Below are 20,757 nucleotides of genomic sequence, written 5' to 3'. Positions count from 1 at the left end.
GATGCCATTTTTTTTTTAATTGTACTTTAGGTTCTGGGGTACATATGCAGATCGTACAGGATTGTTGCGTAGGTACATACATGGCAAGGTGGTTTGCTGCCTTCATCCCCCCATCACCTATATCTGGTATTTCTCCCCTCATTATTCCTCCCCACCCTCCCCACTCCTGTTGTCCCTCCCCTAGTCCCCCCCTACTGACTGCAGTATGTGATGCTTCACTCCCTGTGTCCATGTGTTCTAATTGTTCAACACCCGCCTAAGAGTGATACCATATGGTGTTTGGTTTTCTGTTCTTGTGTCAGTTTGCTGAGAATGATGGTTTCCAGATTCATCCATGTCCCTATGAAGGACACAAACTCATCATTTTTTATGGCTGCATAGTATTCCATGGTGTATATGTGCCACATTTTCTTTATCCAGTCTATCGATGATGGATATTTGGGTTGGTTCCAGGTCTTTGCTGGGGGTCTTGTATCGTCACTTGCCCTGGGTTCTGCTGAAACTTGCTCCTTCCTCACTCTCTCATGCCTATAGCTGCTAATGGTCCTCCACAATTGCTGTCCCTGAAATGCTTGCAGTGGTGAAGATCTACTCTGTTGATTTCCTTGAACTATGCCCATACCTTTGTAAACGTCCTTTCATTAACATGCCTCAAAACCCTTTTGAAAGTACCGGCTGCTTTTTGCTTGGAACTCTGACTGACGCAATTGTCTTCTAACATAAATGGAGCATTAAGCTCTAACAAGGTAATTTTGGTAAATTTCAAGGATATAAGGCAACAGTTCCTACTGACCTCTTTCTTTGGCCTCAGTAATTAAAAAAAAATCTTAAAATATAATCTGTCGTTAATTATTGATGGAATAATGTTATCCTCATTAGTGCCTGCTCTTCTCTGGTAAGCCCAGCTCCTCAATTAACTTTAAACAAAATTATGGAACAACTTTATGGATTAAGTTTTGAACGCGTTAAATTTGAGATGCCTGATGGATAGTCTAATGGTAATACTTTCTACGAGTAAAACGTGAAACTGTTTGCCCTTGAGACAGTGAGTTCCACATTGCAGGCAATGTCCAGGCAGCAGCTGGAAAAGCAATGAATCACTTGTTGAGCTTCCTGATTTTAAGGTCTTTTCCAGTGGGTACTTTCAGGATTTTAAGCCATAATGTTCTATCACCATAATATTTATTATGAAAATGTTGGCTGTTCAGTTGGATATTTTAATAAAATGGTACATGAACAATATACATACATCTGTATGTATATTTATGCACAAAAATCTTAAAGAATGTTTCTGTATTCAGTATGACATGGCGGAAGCTCTGGTTTCTAGAGAGAGCTAAACCTCTGTCTCCCTACCAGCTCTCAACAGAAAACTGTATGTCCTATGGAAGTTACCTAACATCTCTGAGTCTCAGTTTTCTCACATTTTTCTCATAGAGCAATGGTGAGAATTCAATGAGCTAACATCTAGAGCAAATTTAGGTACTCAATAAAGGTTTCACATTCACCATTAAACTGTTCTTCCTGTTACATTAATTAATAGTGCAAAGATAAATAAGAATGTGTTTAAGAATTCTTTTCTAAATGGAAAAACCACAAAGTATGATCAACACCTCTACTTTAGCATCTCACAACATGACATGACCCGGCAGATACACTGTGGAAGAAGGAGCCTTTCCCGAGAGAGCCAATATTTTAAAATACTATAAACAAATTATCTTTTTATAGTGCCACTATCCATCTTATAGCCATTTTGTACTTAAAACATCAAAAAAGTATAAGCCAGGCATTATTATCTCTATTTATAAAGGAAAGAATTTATAAAGGGCAGATAACTCATTCATTATCCTATAGGAAGTAGTCTTTCCACTAACTCATCGGGACATTTTACTCTGGTTGGGAAAACAAGAAGAAAAAATTTAAAAAATTAAAAAATCAAATTACATATAGCAGCATAGACATGTTACATGAGTTAAGCCAACTCATTTCTAAGTACATTTAAGAATATGTGGAGTGGGAAAATCTCCCTGCTCCATAAATTCTTGGGTGGGGTAGTCTGGCAATAAGAGAAACACATAGCCTGTAGGTTCAGCACACCAGCAGAAACGAAACCAAATCCTGACCCCTTCACATCCAAGTTGTGTCACTTTGGACAAACTATTCAGGTTTCTATGCCTCAACTCCTTCATCTGCAGAATGGAGGTTAAAATAGAACCTGCCCATTGGGTTATGATGAGGTTTAAATGAAACAATCTAGTTAAAGTGCTACTGCAGAGAAAGTGTTTAATAAATAGAGCTGCTAATATTACAAGACAAAGCAACAACGTTCTACTGGAGAGCTAATTTGCCGAGATCCACAGAATTGGTTAGTGACAAAGAAGAGACTAGAGCCTAGTTCCTGTCCAGTGTCCTGCTATGAATGAACCATCGCTTAATTAGGTTTTGAAACACAGGTGATAAGAACTTCAGCTAAAAGAAAAAATGAGGGCTAGATAATATGCTATCTATCTGAAATCTATGGATGTTGCTTTTCTCAGAAGCAGACACGTCGCAAGTACCTATGAGAAAACATAAACAAATCACATTCCTTCCAAATGTTCCTGTCTTCCTTCTATGTGGGAGACTGCCTCACAGTTAAACACCTTATAACATGGTTCACTTGTGATTTCAGTGACCAAATCCCCTTCGACAGGTATAAAAAGGCACAGGCTTACAACACGTTTGGCTCTTACCGTGACTAATGCCACAGTGAGGCATCAGTGTAGACAGTTCTGGCAGGACAGGAATGGATGAGGAGTTCAAAGAACCAAAGTAAAGCCTGCCATCATCTTCGAGACTAGCCTGTGCTCAGTTTTATACACACTCCTTAACTACTTTGAGTCACCAGGGACTCATCACTCTCAGCCTTAATTAAGAAAGCATTTTTCTAGTCACGTGTTGTAACCAGGAGAGCAGTAGTCTTACAACCAGTTACCATAACATCCTTGGCTAATAGGACAGGCTCTTTAACAATGCATTAAGGCTGAATGAATTTGGGCAATCAAGAATAAAATGATAGTGAAACTTTAAACAAGAGTGTGCTTAAGATGATTCTTCAGGCTTTTCCCTGATTACTTTTCTTCTGTCAGAAGCATTTGTTGTTCATTTCCTTTTAAAAATCATTTCACATGGATCCTAATCAATTGCAGTGAGCACAAGTTGACCCAAAATCTTTATTAGGCTCTTGTGGCACCATCTTCCTGACTTTTCTTGGAATAAAAGTAGAGCCTCCCTGGGTTTAGAAACTGCTTTTCTGGTTAATGAGGACTGAACAGTTTTATTCCTAATTACGGTAGTCCCTTTTATAATGTCATGTTTCTAGGAGATTGGAACATTTGCATCTTTAAACGCCAAGCCAGCAAAAACAGTTGTAGCATATATTAAACTCTGAGTAATTATAATATTCTATTTAATTCCTTCAGACGAGGAGAGAGACTTCCACATGAACTGTCTGCAGATTCCCAGAGAGCAACAGAGGAGAACATTCCAGGATAATGCGCATAAGATAGGACCGAGTTGAGAAAGCTGCAGTTCTGAGGACCTGCATATTAACACAGGTGATGCAAGAGCCTCGGAGATGCCTTTCTCAGCTCTATCAGCCTGAGGAATCTATTCATTCCTCCTCTTTCTTAAAGAATAGGACGGCCTCCAGCTGCTTCTCTGTTAAACATAAGGAATTTAAAACTCACTGGTTTAGAGGGCCTTGCTTAGATTATATGTTTGGATTTCAGCCAAAGTATAGGGTGTTGATATGGAATTTTCAAAGTATATTACCCAGCAACATTCCTCTGCTGATTACTCCTTTTTGGCTCTGCATACTCAGTGTGTATTCTTCTAGTTGATTCCTCTCGGTTTTTATATTATTCCAGTTACTTAACTTCACCCTTAAAACCAGGAAGAGTTTGGTAATCACTTTTTCCCTTTAGCAAATATGAAGGGCAGTAGCTGCCATCTCAACAACGGCGACAAAAGACAGAAGGAAATGATATATCCTCCCTTCACCTTGAGTCACTTTCCATAATGAAAAGTGACCTTGAGTCACTTTTCATGCTAATTCAGGCAAGACTTACTTTTAGGAAGAGGCCAGCATGGTATGACGCTTTAGCTTGATGGCCAGCACTGCCACCTGTGTCATCTTTGAATCCCGGCTTCCACATCTGTAAAATGGATAACTCTCTGTAAAGACCAAGAGATAACACATACAAAGCACCAAACTTGGTACACAAGGAAATGTTTGCTACACATTAGTTGCCTTTCCCTTTCATTTTAAGGTGGTCAGATGTATCACTTAAAAGTCTCCTAAGGAAAGAAAACCTGCAGTAGAAACCTCAAAAACTGTTAACCAGTGAAAATGTTTTTTGGTAAGTGATTATAGAAAATTGGAGAACATTCTAAATATGAAACTTGTTTCATGTAATTCACCTGAGGCCTTTTAGGCAACAGGTGGCAAGAATCGCCTATATAAGAAATGCATGATCCAGCAAGAGATTAAGCACTTGCCTGCTTACCACCAGAGGACAACAGCAGGCTGTAATTATTGCGTAAATGCTCCTTATGAAATACTGGCCTCGGTGATGTCAGACCCCAAAAGAGGTATGTGGTACTTTTTTCCCAAGAGCACCCAAAGAGGGAGCACAGTGTACTGGAAAGAATATTGGCTTTTGACTCCACATCCTGTTACCTATTTGCTAACTGAACGTCTCTGAAATTGAGTTTTTTGGGTGTGTGTTTAATCTGTAAAATGTGAAAGGGAATTTTTTATTGCCTCGCAAGATGATTTGAAGCAGAGATTCTCAAACTTCAGTGCATGCACAAAGAACCCGAAGACCTCGTTGCAATGCAGTCTGGTTCAGGAAGCTTGCAGTGGAGCCTGAGATTCTGCATCGCCAATAACTCCCAGGAGATGCCAGTGCTGCTGGTTTGAGGACTACATTTGAGAAGCCAGGATTTAGAGGATTGTATGAGATATTATGCACGTAAGAAGGACTTGTAGACTCTTGGGTACAACAGGTAGAAGGGAATGTCATTAATAGCAGCAGTATTCACATACGGTATTCGATTTAGAATGAAAGGATGTGAAAGTCAGTGGTGTTACATATTGGCTTTAATATGTATTTTCTCTAATATGTAACACTACTGACTTTCACATCTTTTCATTCTTCTTCTCAGTGCTTCTAGCAGTACCTGTTCAACAATTAATTTATTTTATTTTATTTCAGTTACTTAACTTCACCCTTAAAACCAGGAGGAGTTTTGTAATCACTTTTCCCTTTAGCAAATATGATGGGTAGTAGCTGCCATCTCAACAATGGTGACAAAAGACAGAAGGAAATAATACATCCTCCCTTCACCTTGAGTCACTTTCAACAATCAGTGCTTCTAGCAGTACCTGTTCAATAATTAATTTTTTTAGTGTAGTTAAGATAGGGCCTATGGAATATACCATGCTTTGCACAGCATATATATGTATTGGAAAGAAGAAAAGGAGGGATAAAGGGAAGGAGGAAGGAAGGGCAAAAGGATGAAAATACATTCTGTTTTATAGTACAGGTGGATGTCTCCTCTTAGAGAAAAGGGGATGTCACAGAAAAAATGAAGGCAGACCATTGTCATATTACATTGAATATATGAGGACAATGGTAAGATTAGTTTAAGATATTTACATTGATGATGGGGGAATTTAGGGATGGTATTATGAATAGATATGGCTTGATAAATTTCCAGAAACTATCTGCAGATTCAACTATTTCAGGGGTCCCCAATTCCCAGGCCATGAACCGGTACTGGTTGGTGGCCTGTTAGGAACGAGGCCACAAGCAGGAGGTGAGCTGTAGGTGAACGAGCATTATCACCTGAGTGCCACCTCCTGTAGGATCAGCAGCAGCATTAGATTCCTGTAGCAGTGCAAACCCTATTGTCAACTGCACATGTGAGGGATCTAGGCTGTGCATTCCTTATGAGAATCTAACTACTGCTGGATGATCTGAGGTAGAATAGTTTCATCCTGAAACCATCCCCAGCCTGCCAACCTGGTCCATGGAAAAACTGTCTTCCACAAAACTGGTTGGTCCCTGGTGCCAAAAAGGTTAGGACTGCTGGTATACTCTATCTCCCTGAGATAGATATAAGAACACAGAGAAATTATTTTTGTCAAGAACATTTTCTTTTTTGAGACGGAGTCTCACTCTGTTGCCAAGCTGGAGTGCAGTGGCGCAATCTTGGCTCACTGCAACCTCTGCCTCCTGGGTTCAAGTGATTCTCCTGCCTCAGCCTCCTGAGTAGCTGGGCCTACAGGCATGCACTACCACGCCCAGCTAATTTTTTTGTATTTTTAATAGAGATGGGGTTTTACCACGTTGGCCAGGATGGTCTCAATCTCTTGACTTCATGATCTACTTGCCTCGGCCTCCCAAAGTGCTGGGGTTACAGGTGTGAGCCACCATGCCCGGCGGGAAGGAACAGTATTTTTAGATCTACATCCAAGACCACAGACCTTATCTATAAGTAAACAGCATTTATTGAGCACTCACTGTGTGCACAGCACGATACCAAGTACACTTCCTTTTTCCAAGGAACTCAACTTCATGATTGTGTCACTGCACAGCCAAGTGGTACCAGAACCCGAGAGCAGGGCTGCAGTGTCTTCTCATCATTTTTGGCAAGCTGGCTTTACCTTCTAAGTTTTAAAAAGACACCAGAGGTAATCCTCAGTTACTGTCTACTAATATTTGGACTAACCGAAAAAAGACAAGCATTTAAAGTTGAATTCCCCTCAGGATCCTTTATTCAAATGATACCTCACCACATCACCCAGTCTCAAATTGCACCCTCTCTCACTCTGTCCTCACATGAGCCCCCACTCCTGCTCATGTTCTCCCTAGCACTTGTCAAACACTCTGGAGTTTTCTTAGTTGTTTTGTTATCATCTGTCTCCCTCAGTCAGACACAAACTCAGAGAGCAGGGATGGGTTTTTTTTGCTCTGTTCACTGCTGTATCCCAGCAACTGGACATGCATCTACACATAGCAGGTGCTTAGTAAGTATCTGTTAAAAGAATAAATAAATAGGATTTATAGTCGTTAACTGCTTTAACAACATTTTCTTAAAGCCCATTAGAGAAGGGACTGTGTGGTTTTATTTTTCCAGAGCGCATCCATGGAATTCTGGAAATCATTATTTAACTCATTTTCTCCCAAATAAATAACTTTCTGTTTGAATAAAGATGGGAGCCAATATAACGTATCCAAGACTTAATGTTTATTTGACAGTGAACATGAATAGGACACTTTTTTTTCTGTGCCCCTTCCAGAAGCAAGGTGCTCATGGAGCCATGCAGGGGGCTCCCTGGAGAATTACTTATGAGAGAGCTTCCTGGAGCATACAAAGTGACTGCTGAGTATCTAAGGTATCTCTTTTTCCCTTGTCTTGGTGACCAGGAACCACAGGAACAAAATTGGGGGGGTTGGTTAATCTTTCTTCAGGCATTCAAGGAGAAAGAGCACCTCTGATGGGACCTTATCTCCCATAAACATCCTGGATCAAGAGTAACCTTCAGCATCTCCTAAAGCAGAAAAGTGTGGTAAGAAATGCCAATCCCAGTCGGACACAGTGGCTCATGCCTGTTATCCCAGCCCTTTGGCAGGCCGAGGCGGGCAGATTACGAGGTCAGGAGATCGAGACCATTCTGGCCAACATGGTGAAACCCCATATCTACTAAAAAAACAAAAATTAGCTGGGTGTGGTGGTGTGTACCTATAGTCCCAGCTACTCGAGAGGCTGAGGCAGAAGAATTGCTTCAACCCGGGAAGCGGAGGTTGCAGTGAGCTGAGATCACACCATTGCACTCCAGCCTGGTGATAGAACAAGACTCTGTCTCAAAAAAATAATAATAATAAAAAATTAAAAAAAAAATGCCAATCCCTAACTCAAGGTTTCCCAGGGCTGTGTCAGGTGAATCCCAATCAGGCCTCAATTGAGACAGTGCTTCCCTCCTTCAGTAGACCAGCTATTTTTTGATGCCTTAGAGTTACTGGCCTTCAGTTTAACTCCTGGTTCATTTGAAAGCCATGGAGATGACCACGGTTCACTGTCTTAACCCTTCAAGGATAGCACTGATGGTACCTAACAGAGCAGAGTGTCACGGTGACCTGACCTTGGAAATGGTTTGGTGAGAGCTGAGCTCCAGCTTGTGAATCCTATTTTCAGTCTTCATGCAGTTTTAAGATTTAGCCCAATTTCCAGACCATCCCCGACCCAGGCTTGAAAATGGCTTTATTTCACGCTTTGCGGCAGGAGGTAAGTGGGTTTCTATGTGAAAGTGATGGTGCCAAAGACATTTATGAACATTAAAAAATGTCTGAACATGGCTTAAAGCCACTCAGCCTATTTCTCATCCTGCGCCGTGCCTTGTGGAGCGTATGCAAGTTCAGAGCTCTCTTTGAAATCAGTGGCAGTTATGAGCTTGGAGCAACTCTGTGGGGCACTGAGCAATATAATAAATGAACCCCTTTGAAGACCAACCATTGTAGCTGGGCTTTTTTTGTGCTATCCAGCACAGATTTCTCTGGGTGTTCCGTGGGGCGGCGGGGAGTGGCCCACCAACACAACATTCTCTGGTTTTCAACTTTGGTCCTGACAGGTGGGAGGGGTTTAGTAAAGTAAGTGCTCCCATTTCCTTAAAGAATTGGCCTAAACCCTTTTGCTATTAATACCTGGGATAAGACATCCCGTGCCCACATACCTTCAGTGAAAACAAAACAAAAGCCTCCTTTCATCTGCATGTGCTTACTGGTCTATGCAGCAACAAAACTAGCAACAATAACAATAAGCAAAACAAAATAAGTCTGCCAGGAAACAAAGCAGACTTATTTGTATATCAGGGATTTTTCCAAGTATTTATTTAGTTAAAAGCAGAGAATACAATCTGGGATGTTTTTCATGTTTCTCCTGTGACATTGCAGGCCAAGTTGATAATCTGATACAAAGACAAAATTTCCTGAAGATTCTTAAACAAGAATTAAAGCTTTTTTATTGACTTTTGACTAGATATTTTGAAATGGCTAGTATCCATATTTCAAATAGTTCAATAAGATAAGTATGTTCAAGTTGCCTTTAAATATAATTAAGAAGACTGAATTGGCCAGGTACAGTGGCTCACACCTGTAAGCCTAGCACTTTGGGAGGCCGAGGCGGGCGGATCACAAGATCGAGAGATCAAGACCATCCTGGCCAACATGGTGAAACCCCGTCTCTATTAAAAATACAGAAATTACCTGGGCGTGGTGGCGTGTGCCTGTAGTCCCAGCTACTCGGGAGGCTGAGGCAGGAGAATTGCTTGAACCAGGGAGGTGGAGGTTGCAGTGAGCTGAGATCTCGCCACTACACTCCAGCCTGGTGCCTGGTGACAAAGCAAGACTGTGTCTCAAAAAAAAAAAAAAAAAAAAAAAAAAGAAGACTGAATCATTTGGTCCTATTTTTCAAGTACAAGTGTGAATGACTGCTTGAATGCTACCATGCTACCGCCTGCACTGGATGCAGATTCAACTAATTTTTGCTGAATCTCTTCTTTACTTCTCAGAATCACACTGTGAGATCAATATTGTTAACCCTACTTAGTAGATAAAAGAACTGAGGTGAGAGTTCCAATGGCAAAGAGCTGGTGTCAGAGTTGGTATCTACACCTAGATCCTTTGACCCTCAAATCCAGCCCTCATTCCACAGCAGAATTTAGCTACTTGTCAAGCTACAATAATCTGTCCCTCTCTGCAATTAAAGTAACATGTTATTTATTCACAGTGAGAAGTATTTGAGCCAATACTGAGTCAGGGCCAAGTCCCTGTAGGGGGCCTGATCAAGAGCGATTGTAAGAAAAGTCAATAACAAGTGAAATGGACTTCAAGGAAACATTCATTTCTATATACAAATGTGGTATAAGAAAGTTCATTTTACTATCTTTGAAACTATTTCTAAGATAAAGATAGATAGAATAATCTTTATAGTTATTGACTGGCATAAGAACTTTCGTGTACTTTCTCATATTCAGCCTCGTTCTCAAACCATGCTACGTGAATATCAGATGAAAAATAAGTGAAGTGTACTAAGTGGAAACCAGAGATAAATTATTCCAAAGGCTACACCACACTGAAGATGAAGGCAAAATACAAAAATAAAACAAAAATATCAGTTGTAAGATAATAATAATAATACAGTATGTATTAAGGACTTATGGTTTGCCAGACATAATGCTAAACATTTTTACACTGATTGTTTCATTTGATTCTCACTGCATTCCTATGGAGCATGTACTGTTATTTTTGCTAATTTATAGATGAAGAAATCAAAGCATAGAGAAGTTAATAGGCTCAAGATCAACCAACTAATAGATGATGGATGCTGAATTTGAAACCATGCATTCCGGCTTCAAGACCATACAAACACGCAAACACACTGCCATTACTCGTGAAAAAACCAATTGTTTCCTGGCATTTGGGTCTAAGAGAAATGGATCTTCGTGCCCTTACGAATGGAACATAAACGATACTGAGGATGGTGCCTTTCCTTTTGAACAGCCTCCATGATGCTAAAAAGGCTGAGAGGCCTATGGCTGTTTCTTGTTGGGCCCCTCAATGCCAGCCAAGGCACCATGCCAAAATGCAATTCAGTAAAAGTGAGTAATAGTAAAAGAGGCCAAAACAATATGGCTCAAGTATTTAGTTTGATGGTTTACCTTGATCTTGAGATATAATCTAAACTATCTGGAGAGATGGATGGACTTCATGTCCTTCAGGCAATCCTCCATGGAGCCTCCTTAGCTGTAAACCTTCCTTGAGCACTGCTCTGCTGAAGGAAAAAGAAAAATCATAACCATATAGAATGGCGATCATAAATCTGGAGTGAAACTAATCTCAGTTGTGCCTTCAGTGTTACTTAGTAGTCCTATTACATGTGCTTCTCCTGTTTCCCTCAGCTGCTGTTCTAAACCTTCTCCACTCTTCAAAACTCTCAATCTTCTCTTTCTTGGGATGACCTTGCTTCTAATTTAGGGACTAGCAACTATCAGGAGTGGCTTCTTTCATTTCCCTGTCCATTCACCCATAAGCCCACCTGCGCCTGCATCGACTTTTTCTTTGTCCTTATTTCTAGCAAAACACAATTTTCCTATCAAAGGCAAGCCCATCCACTGGAGCTATGAAAGTTATTCTACCTTGAACATAGAAGGGGTTTTGTCTGTTTAACTTCTATGTCCAATGGGACAGAGAAGTGACCCATTTATTTAACACCCTTGTACCTCTTCCTCTGATAACTATATTTTTTAGAAAGTGAAAGTTAAATTTACTATCTATGATTTCACATCATCCACTCACTCTGATCCATTTGAACCCATATCACTGCAGAGATAGTCTTGCTTCACCCTCTAACCCAGTGGAATAAGCATTGTTAATAATCTGACTCTTCTTCCATTCTTGGAGCTCTGGCTTTATCTATTTTCTCTCTCACCTGGCTTACCTCCTGCTGCACTGACCACTCCTTATCCAGTGCCTTGGTTCATTTCTGTTTCTTTGTCCTCCTTTTAAATGTCAGTGTCTTTTTGTCCCTCTTTATTCACTTTTGGGGGGATCTTGTCCCTACCATTTTTTAACATCTAAAACTCTATCCTAAAGGAGAAGTCAAATTATCTTTGTTTGCAGATAATATGATCTTATATTTGCAAAAGCATAAACATTTCATTGAAGAAATATTAGAGCTGATAAATTCAGTAAACTTGCAGTATACAAAGTCAGAATACAAAAATGAGTAACATTTCTATATACCAACAGCAAACAATCTGAAAAGGAAACCAAGAAAGTAATCCCATTTACAATAGCTACAAATAAAATTAAATTCCTAAGAATTAGCTTCATCAAAGAAGTGAAAGATCTCTACAATGAAAACTATAAAACACTGATGAAATAATTGAAGAGGACATACAAGAAATGAAAAGATGCTTCATATTCATGAATTAGAAGAATCAGTATTGTCAAAATGTCCATACTGTTCAAATAATTTTTGATTCAATGAAATTCCTATCAAAATACCAATGACATTCTTCACAGAAACAGAAAAAACAATCTTAAAATTTATATGAAACCACAAAAGACCCAAAATAGCCAAAGCTATCTTGAGCAAAAAGAACAAGATTGGAGGAATAACATTACCTGACTTCACATGATACAACAGAGCTATAGTAACCAAAACAACATGGTACTGGCATAAAAACAGTCGCATAAATCAGTAGAACAGACTTGAGAACTCAGAAAGAAATGTATATATCTATAGTAAACTTCTTTTTGACAAAGGTGCCAAGAACATACATTGGGGAAAGGACAGTCTCTTCAATAAATGTTGCTGGGAAAACTGGATATCCATATGCAGAAGAATACAACTGGACCCTATGTCTCACCATATTAAAAAAAAATCAAACCAAAATCAATTAAAGACTTAAATCTAAGACCTCAAATTATGAATCTAATGAACGAAAACATTGGAGAAACTCTCCTGGACATTGATCTATCAAGAAACACCTCACAGGCACAGGCAACCAAAGCAAAAATGGACAAACAGGATCACATAAAGTTAAAAAGCTTCTGCACAGCAAAGGATACAATCAACAAAGTAAAGAGACAACCCATAACAAATCAAAACTACAATGACCTATCATCTCCTTCCAGTTAAAATGGCTTTTATCCAAAAGTCAGACAATAACAAATGCTCATGAGGATATGGAAAAAGGGGAACCCTTACATACTGTTGATGAGAATGTAAATTAGCACAACCAATACAGAGAACAGTTTGGAAGTTCTTCAAAAAAGTAAAAATAGAGCTACCATATGATCCAGCAATCCCATTGTTAGGCATATACCCCAAAAGAAAATAAATCGGTATATTGGAGAGAGATCTGCACTCTCACATTTATAGCAGCACTATTCACAGTAGCCAAAATTCAGAAGCAACCTAAGTGTCCATCAACAGACAAACAGATAAAGAAAATGTGGTTCATATACACAATCCAGAAAAAGGAATGAAATCTCATTTGCAACAGCATGGATGGAACCAGAGATCGTTATGTTAAGTGAAATAAACCAGGCACAGAAAGAAAAACATTACATGTTCTCACCTATTTGTGGGAGCTAAAAATTAAAATAATGGAACTCGTAGAGATAGAGAGCAGAATGATGGTTCAACAGAGGCTGGGAAGGGTAGAGGGGGATTGGGGCTAGGGAGTGGGATGGTTAATGGGTACAAAAAATAGAAGAATGAGTAAGATGTAGTACTTGATAGCACAGTAGGGTGACCAGAGTCAATACTAATTTAATTGCACATTTAAAAATAACTAAAAGAGTATAATTTTAACACAAAGGATAAATGTTTGAGGTGATGGATATTCCATTTATCCTGATGTGATTATTATGCATCATATACCTATATCAAAATATTTCATTTTATGTACCCCATATATACGCCTTCTATGTACTCACAAAAATTAAAATTAAAAAGAAAAAATAGGAAGAATAAACAGAGTACAGTAAAACAAAAATAAATCTCTTTCCTAAGCTCTAGTCCCTTCCATACCAACTATTTTCTAAATAGTTTCATTTGGATATCCTACAGGCATTGCAAACTCAGTACATCCAGAATTGAACACGCTAATCTCTGCTTAGGTGTCTATTCCCAGTTACTCTACAAAGCCTATTCTTCTTTCTGTATTCTTTGCATTATATTTATTTATTTATTATTTATTTTTTTTAGACGGAGCCTTGCTCTGTTGCCCAGGTTGGGGTGCAGTGGCACGATCTCGGCTCACTACAATCTCTGCCTCCCAGTTTCAAACAGTTCTCCTGCCGCAGCCTCCTGAGTAGCTAGGATTACAGGATATTTTACATGATATTTATACTCTTTATACTAATGAAGATTTAGACCCTCTACCCAGTTTCCCAAGCCAAATGTTTGGGAACCTTTGATTCTTTTCCTACCTTTTAAACACCATATCCTATTTATTCTTCTTCTTGCGCCTCTCCCACATTTTATGGGCTATGAGGTTACTTGATTAAGTCCATGAACTTCCTTAACTACTGCAACACACTGCAAGACATTTGCCTTACCTCCAAGAATTGCCTTCCCTAATTCTCATTTCACTGTGGCCCTAGAATTCAAAGACAGATACTTGATGTTACTACCTTTCTTACTATTGATCTTTAGCATCTTGTAACTCACAGCACACAATTTAAAACCTTTTGTCTACCTGAAAAACACCTATTCATGTTTCTTCTTCCTCTGGGACGTTTTCCAGGACGGATTTAGACATGTTATCCTGATCTGCCACTCAACTTTGTGGATCATCCAATGCTCGTATTTTCATGTTTGCAAGTCTGATTCTCCAATTGTTTCAATGACTTGATAGCAAGTCCTTGCCTTCTTAACTTTGTATCCATGGCGTGTAGTATACTTTTAGTGAATGAAGAAAGTGTGTGTGTGTGTGTGTGTGTGTGTGTGTGTGTGTGTGTGTGTGCATTTTTAAGTATATAATTGCAATGACTGGCAAAAAAATCACCTGGGAATCTCAAAGCATGCCCTGCCAAAATTAAAATCAGAATGCCTACTTGATTACATATTTAACTTTTGAGACTCACTTAGGAATGTATCCTGACTACAATTTACGCTATAGAAAGAATGTGTTCCACCACTGGGACATGCACACACTTTTAAGAGCTCTGTATTATGGTGGTGATGGTGCTTAATGTTTTTGACCAATAGACTGCAACGATCCCCATGAATTAGCTGCAGTATACATTGGAAAAGAGATGAGGTGAGGTCTGTGTAATACTCTGCTGAGACACTCTTCGTTAAGGAGACCAGTTTCAGTATCTCTTAACAATAGAACCTCAGCTCCCACAGATTTTTCAGACATTCTTTTGAGTCCATCAAATGCTGAGGATGAAGAGACACAAGCCCCTTTCCGTGATTATAGCCGTCACCACTGGCCTGTGTACAGGGTCAGGGAAGATGGGCAGCATTTTCTTTTTTAGAGAGGTGTTTGTTACACTTGTTGTCTGAACTTTCCCTTTAATTTCTCTCACAACAAGAGACCAAAATTAATTATTTCCTTATAGTAACTCTTTCTCCCTCTCAAGGGAAATATTATATTCAAATTGGAAGTATTATACTTTGAGTAATGAGAAAATATTAGGATTTACTAGAAAAGCTAAGAGAGCATTTGTATTCAATAGTTGCTGTTTTCCAGCGCTATGGAGGGAGATGACTTGGCATGGACTCCTGTTTACGAGCTGGGTAACCTCAGGCAAATCTTACCCTCTGTCTCTCATCCTTTGTTTCCCGTTTAACACTGAAGTTTGTGTTTCAGGGGGAAAAGAACGTCTAAGTTAATCTGCCTATTTAGGGTCTTTTATTCCAGTCTTTGTGAAAATTCAACCCTCACCTAATCTGTTACTTCAGTCAATATACAATTAACATACTATTCAAGGTTTATTGGCTGATAACTTCATCATTGCCACATTTTTTTCAAATTGATTTAATAATGGATGAAGCTAGGCCTAGAACATGCTTTATGCATTTGACTTCTATCCTGGTTTAGGGCCTCATTAAAATTTGAACTTTGATGGTTAGCTTGTATTTTAACCAATATACTAATTCTCCCTCTACTTTTTAATCCTTAAAAGAAAATCAAAATTTTAATTAAACAGAATCAGAAAAAAATAAGTAATAGTTTAGAAGGATGCAAATAATAGGAAAAGAGGGGAAAAAAGCAGATTGTCAATGACTCTTAAAGAGAGAAATGTGTGCTATGGTAAATGGTATATATTGGTCAAGACCAAAATAACTTACAATTTTTTAAGAAAAATGCTCATACTTTTGCTTATAAGTGTTGTGAAGAATCAGTACTACAACTGGTACAACTAAACAAGGGATGCCTTTTTTTACCTGCTTCACAAAATTGTTATAAGAATTAAATGTGGGCCGGGCGCGGTGGCTCACGCCTGTAATCCCAGCACTTTGGGAGGCCGAGGCGGGTAGATCACGAGGTCAAGAGATCGAGACCATCCTGGTCAACATGGTGAAACCCCATCTCTACTAAAAATACAAAAAATTAGCTGGGCATGGTGGTGCGTGCCTGTAATCCCAGCTACTCAGGAGGCTGAGGCAGGAGAATTGCCTGAACCCAGGAGGCGGAGGTTGCGGTGAGCCGAGATCGTGCCATTGCACTCCAGCCTGGGTAACATGAGTGAAACCCCGTCTCAAAAAAAAAAAAAAAAAAAAAGAATTAAATGTGGTAACATATATGAAAGCAATTTACCGATTACAAAGTTCTCTATAAATGTCTAGTGTTGCCAGAGCAGCCATTTATTAGAGACTGTCAACTTCTGGGTCACTAATTTCTATGTGGCTTCATGGGCTTTAATTCAATGAGTTTCAGGAAACAATACGCCTTGATCAGTGCTACAGAATTTGCCCACATAAGAATACCAAATATACCACCTGCAGGGTATTTTATTTGCTTTAAAGGCCAAAGATCTTTTTCTTATTTTAAAAAATGCATAAGACTTTGTTTTTGAAACCATAAGTGGCACTGACATCTCTCAAGACTGAAAGCGCTATTGTCTCGTTTTAAGTTGCCTCTCCTTCTTATTAGGAGAGGATGTTGTTGGCAGGAATGAATAATTAGATAACTCTTTGTGGGCACATTTTCTTCAAGTCCCAAGGGGAATGTACAATTGTAACATCTCCTTGGATTATTTCACAAACATATGGCAAATGAAGCACCTGAGCCAGATGTACAAGCATATTATAGTATGTCTGTTTTAACTTAAAACTGTGAAATACATCAGATGGTGAAGTTATTTTGGTTGTGAACATCCATCATGGAAACAGTATGGAAGCATCTTTTCTTTATTGTCCATTTTACTTGGACTGGAAATAATCAAGAACAAAACAGTTTGGAAATCATCATTTGCAGTGCCAGATTCCAGGTAAAGTTCAAGACTTAATGAAGTACATGGTCTGGATTTAGTTGGGCCTCAGATATCCCCACATGCCTCTTGCCAATACTCACTGCTGGCAGGCCTGGAGTCTCAGATTACCCATGCTTATTTTCAGTTCTTCCCCCCCCCGCCCATCTTGTGTTTTCACTCCTCTGGAGATGCATATAGGTTATTTAATAGATACTGTTTAAATAATGAGAATATATTTTCTACTGATTCAGTAGAGAGTTTTTGCTGTTTTTATTTTTAACCCTATTTTATTTATTTATTTATTTTTTTGAGATGGAGTCTTGCTCTGTCACCAGGCTGGAGTGTAGTGGCGCAATCTCGGCTCACTGCAACCTCCGCCTCCTGGGTTCAAGTGATTCTTCCGCATCAGCCTCCGGAGTAGCTGGACCACAGGCACGTGCCACCACACCTGGCTAATTTTTTTGTATTTTTAGTAGAGACAGGGTTTCACCATGTTGGCCAGGATGGTCTCGATCTCTTGACCTCGTGATCTGCCCACCTCAGCCTCCCAAAGTGCTGGGATTGCAGGCGTGAGCCACTGTGCCCGCCCTTTTAACCCTATTTTATTGTTACAACATTGGTTATTTTACTGAAGAGTCATCATCTGGTATTGGCTTCTTGGAATCATAGTAATCTAAGCAGAAATACCCATCCCATTTGCTAGTGGGAACACTGTATTTCAAAATGAATGGTATAATTTTTAATCTGAGTTAGTCATGTTTCAGAATTAGAAGCTATAGATGCCACAGAATTCTCAAGTGTACAGTAAGAAAAGAAAGAATACCCAGGCATGGGCAAGTATATTTTCCCTTCAATGCATATGTGCAAATTCCATTAGCATTAATGAGTGCTATGCATATGTACTTAAGAGAATGTGGACCAAGTCACAATATAATCTATTTCTTTATCCAGGTTAAAAAAAAAGTGATGGGGGTGGGGGTCTGGCGAGGAGAGCTAGCATTGTATTCCTGAGCTTTTCCTGAGAATTAGAGTTACACAGGACTGAAGGCATGCAAACAGTATGGTGGCGGTGACACCAGGGAAAAGGCACTTACTTTTTACAGCCAGTATGGCATACAGCAGAGATTTGGGGGTTGAATTACTATGGTTGGCAATGTTGAAGCTGACAATAGAGGTCTGCAGAGTCGTGGATATTCTGGCTTTGTGTTGCATCAAAATAAGGAAACAAAATATTTATGAACTTAATTCTGCCTCTCAACTTTTCCCCCTTTGTATGGCAATTCTCTGCATGATGATGTGTATAGATGTGCTGTTCAGATGTGTTCCTAGCCAATATAGCATTTCGTAATGTGGTGCACCTGTGTTTTCTTGGTGACCCTGTTGTCACCAGGGTGTGTTAAAGCACTTTCTCCAAAATAATTGAGTAGGAGGCAGTGCAGGGAGTGTCGGGGAAGGGGACAGGATCTCTCCTCCCCCTTTATTTCTAATGTCTTCTCATTTGGAAAGCCTTGGAATGTAGATTTAATTTCAGGTGACAATGTCAGGTTTATCCCAGTTCAGAGCTGTTGATAAATCCTGGTATGGGACTGCGGTGACCCTGTGTGCCCTCATACTTTACCTATCACACAGGGAGGCAGCTATATTTATAAAACACACATCTGATATTGTAGAATGGCTAAGGTCAGGACATCTGAGCCACACATCAGGCATACAACCACACAAAAGTGCATCACGCAGAGGCACCCTTTGCAAAGCTGCTAACCCAAGAACGCCTCTCCCAGATTAGTAGGGCCTCCAGTGTATTAATGACCCTCAACCTTAGCAAGCCCAGCACTCTGATGAGTCTGAGAAATGGACTTTAAGCATTGGGAGACGCCACAAAAAGCGAAACATAATGACTAGCAATGAAGGCAGACAACAAAACAAAAATACTGATTTTTGTGCCCTTACCTTCATTTCCCCCCTGAAGATTTAAACTTCTGATGATAAAAGCAATAATATTCTGACCTTAAAGGGCTGAGGTTCTGTTGCCAGTGGTTGTTTAAAGGATCATTCCTCAGCGGCATTGTATCACCAGCCCTAGCAGCGGCGGCGGTGGCGACAACCGCAAAAACTGGAGTTCAGTCATATTGGCATCGGATTCTGGAAAGGGGAGGGCAGGGAGAGAGGGAGTCTATTGGCCTAAAAAGCTGAAACATCTGCTGGAGTTATTAACAGCTTTTTGGCTGAGTTCAGCAGCAGGGCACCTTGTGGTTGATAGATTCTTCTCTCAGCAATTCAAAACAATGCAGTTAAAGCAAATTCCTCATTTTCAGAGCACAGCTTAATGAGGCATACAGTATTTTAAAAATAGTCACACTTAAAATGGTCAATAGCAGTGACTGCAATCAGTGGTTACCTTCAGTACTCTATTGCGTTGTTAACTTTGCCAGGGTGATTGCATAACATGGATTTTTCAAAAGACCGTGCAGCTCACGGTTAACTCACTTTGTAGGAATTTGTATTATTTATGAAGTTTATGCAGATCATCCTAGGGTGTAAATATTGGCAAACTTGATCAAAACCACTTAGAGGCCTCATGGCTATCCTTTCCCAAATGTGTGCAGTAAGCCACTTTAGGCTCAGAAGTCCAATTCCAGGAAAGTTCCAAGGGGCCACATTTTGAAGATAAAAGGAAAGGAAACATGTGAACAGCCTGAGCTGGAGAAAGGACTGAGTTGAAAGTTAGGGTCGAAGGTTCTAGCTCTAGTCCTAATACTAACTGGCTGCGTGAGTCCTTGCGGGAGTCGCTTAATCTTTCTGCTTCAATTTCTTTCTGGATACAATTATGGGGCCAATTAAAGGGTATGTCTCCAAATGTTTCCATCCAGCTCTGCCATCTTGGGAACTATGGAGTTCAAAACCAATTTTAAAGTATTCCCCTTATGATAGCCATGAATTGTAACCACACTGAAGACTGTTCACCAGTATGTGACAGTATGCATGGTATTTGGGTAGGGGCATCAGACAAACAAACTGCAAAGTTAAATAGCTCTGTCAGTCACTTCAAGTGAACACACCATATGCTGCAACAGACGTGGGCAAAGTACAACCAGCCCCAGCTGGATTTGCTAGCCTGTTAGTTTATCTGGCCAGATGACAGTGTCCAGCCCCAAAAAGGGTCATGCGCAGCTTTGCATCCTACTGATCCAGCATGCTAACTTTGGCAGAAGGAAGAGGGTGGCAAGGGAGAGAGAGGGCAGACCAGTGGTGGGTCAACATCTGTGACAAAGCTGAAGTCAGCCGCACTCCTCTTTCATCGCTTGCCTAGCACATGGAAAGACAGGAGAGAGAGTTTGCCAAGTTATTGTTTCCTCAGGCAATTGAATGATCTGATCCCCCGTTGCAGAGAAAAATCACAGAATGGTGCCCTCCTTTCTGCATTCTGGTCCAAGGATCCCTAAGGACAAAGGAAGAATTCTTATCTATTAAACATTTTTCTTGTTGGTTCTAAAATATGGTTAAATCCTGATAGGGTCTTATGAACGTGAGAGTGTTTCTAGTCTCTAATCACCAATTTCCACCATTAAGGCTAAGGGTGCATGGTCCAAGGTCAAATCGATTTGTCTGATCCTCTGCCTCAGTAAGAGTCTCAGGTTTCACTCAAACCTGCTGGCAGCATTGTACAAGTTCAGTGAATAAAAACAAATCAAAGCCTTTCCACACTGCCTGAAGG

General features: G+C 39.9%; 1 long non-coding RNA gene across 1 annotated transcript; it reads right to left on the bottom strand.

Moving 5' to 3' along the window:
- Positions 1-406: 406 nt before the first annotated feature.
- Positions 407-19,194, bottom strand: LOC116559848. The gene is made up of 3 exons (XR_004272654.1): positions 18,993-19,194; positions 10,766-10,878; positions 407-4,196 (listed from the first exon to the last, which is right to left on the bottom strand). It is a non-coding gene; the product is annotated as an uncharacterized LOC116559848 (long non-coding RNA).
- Positions 19,195-20,757: the final 1,563 nt, after the last annotated feature.

This window comes from Sapajus apella, unplaced genomic scaffold (assembly GCF_009761245.1).
Source record: "Sapajus apella isolate SASKATOON/1434 unplaced genomic scaffold, GSC_monkey_1.0 scaffold24, whole genome shotgun sequence".
Taxonomy (NCBI): domain Eukaryota; kingdom Metazoa; phylum Chordata; class Mammalia; order Primates; family Cebidae; genus Sapajus; species Sapajus apella.
This window is presented reverse-complemented; position numbering and strand designations above follow the sequence as displayed.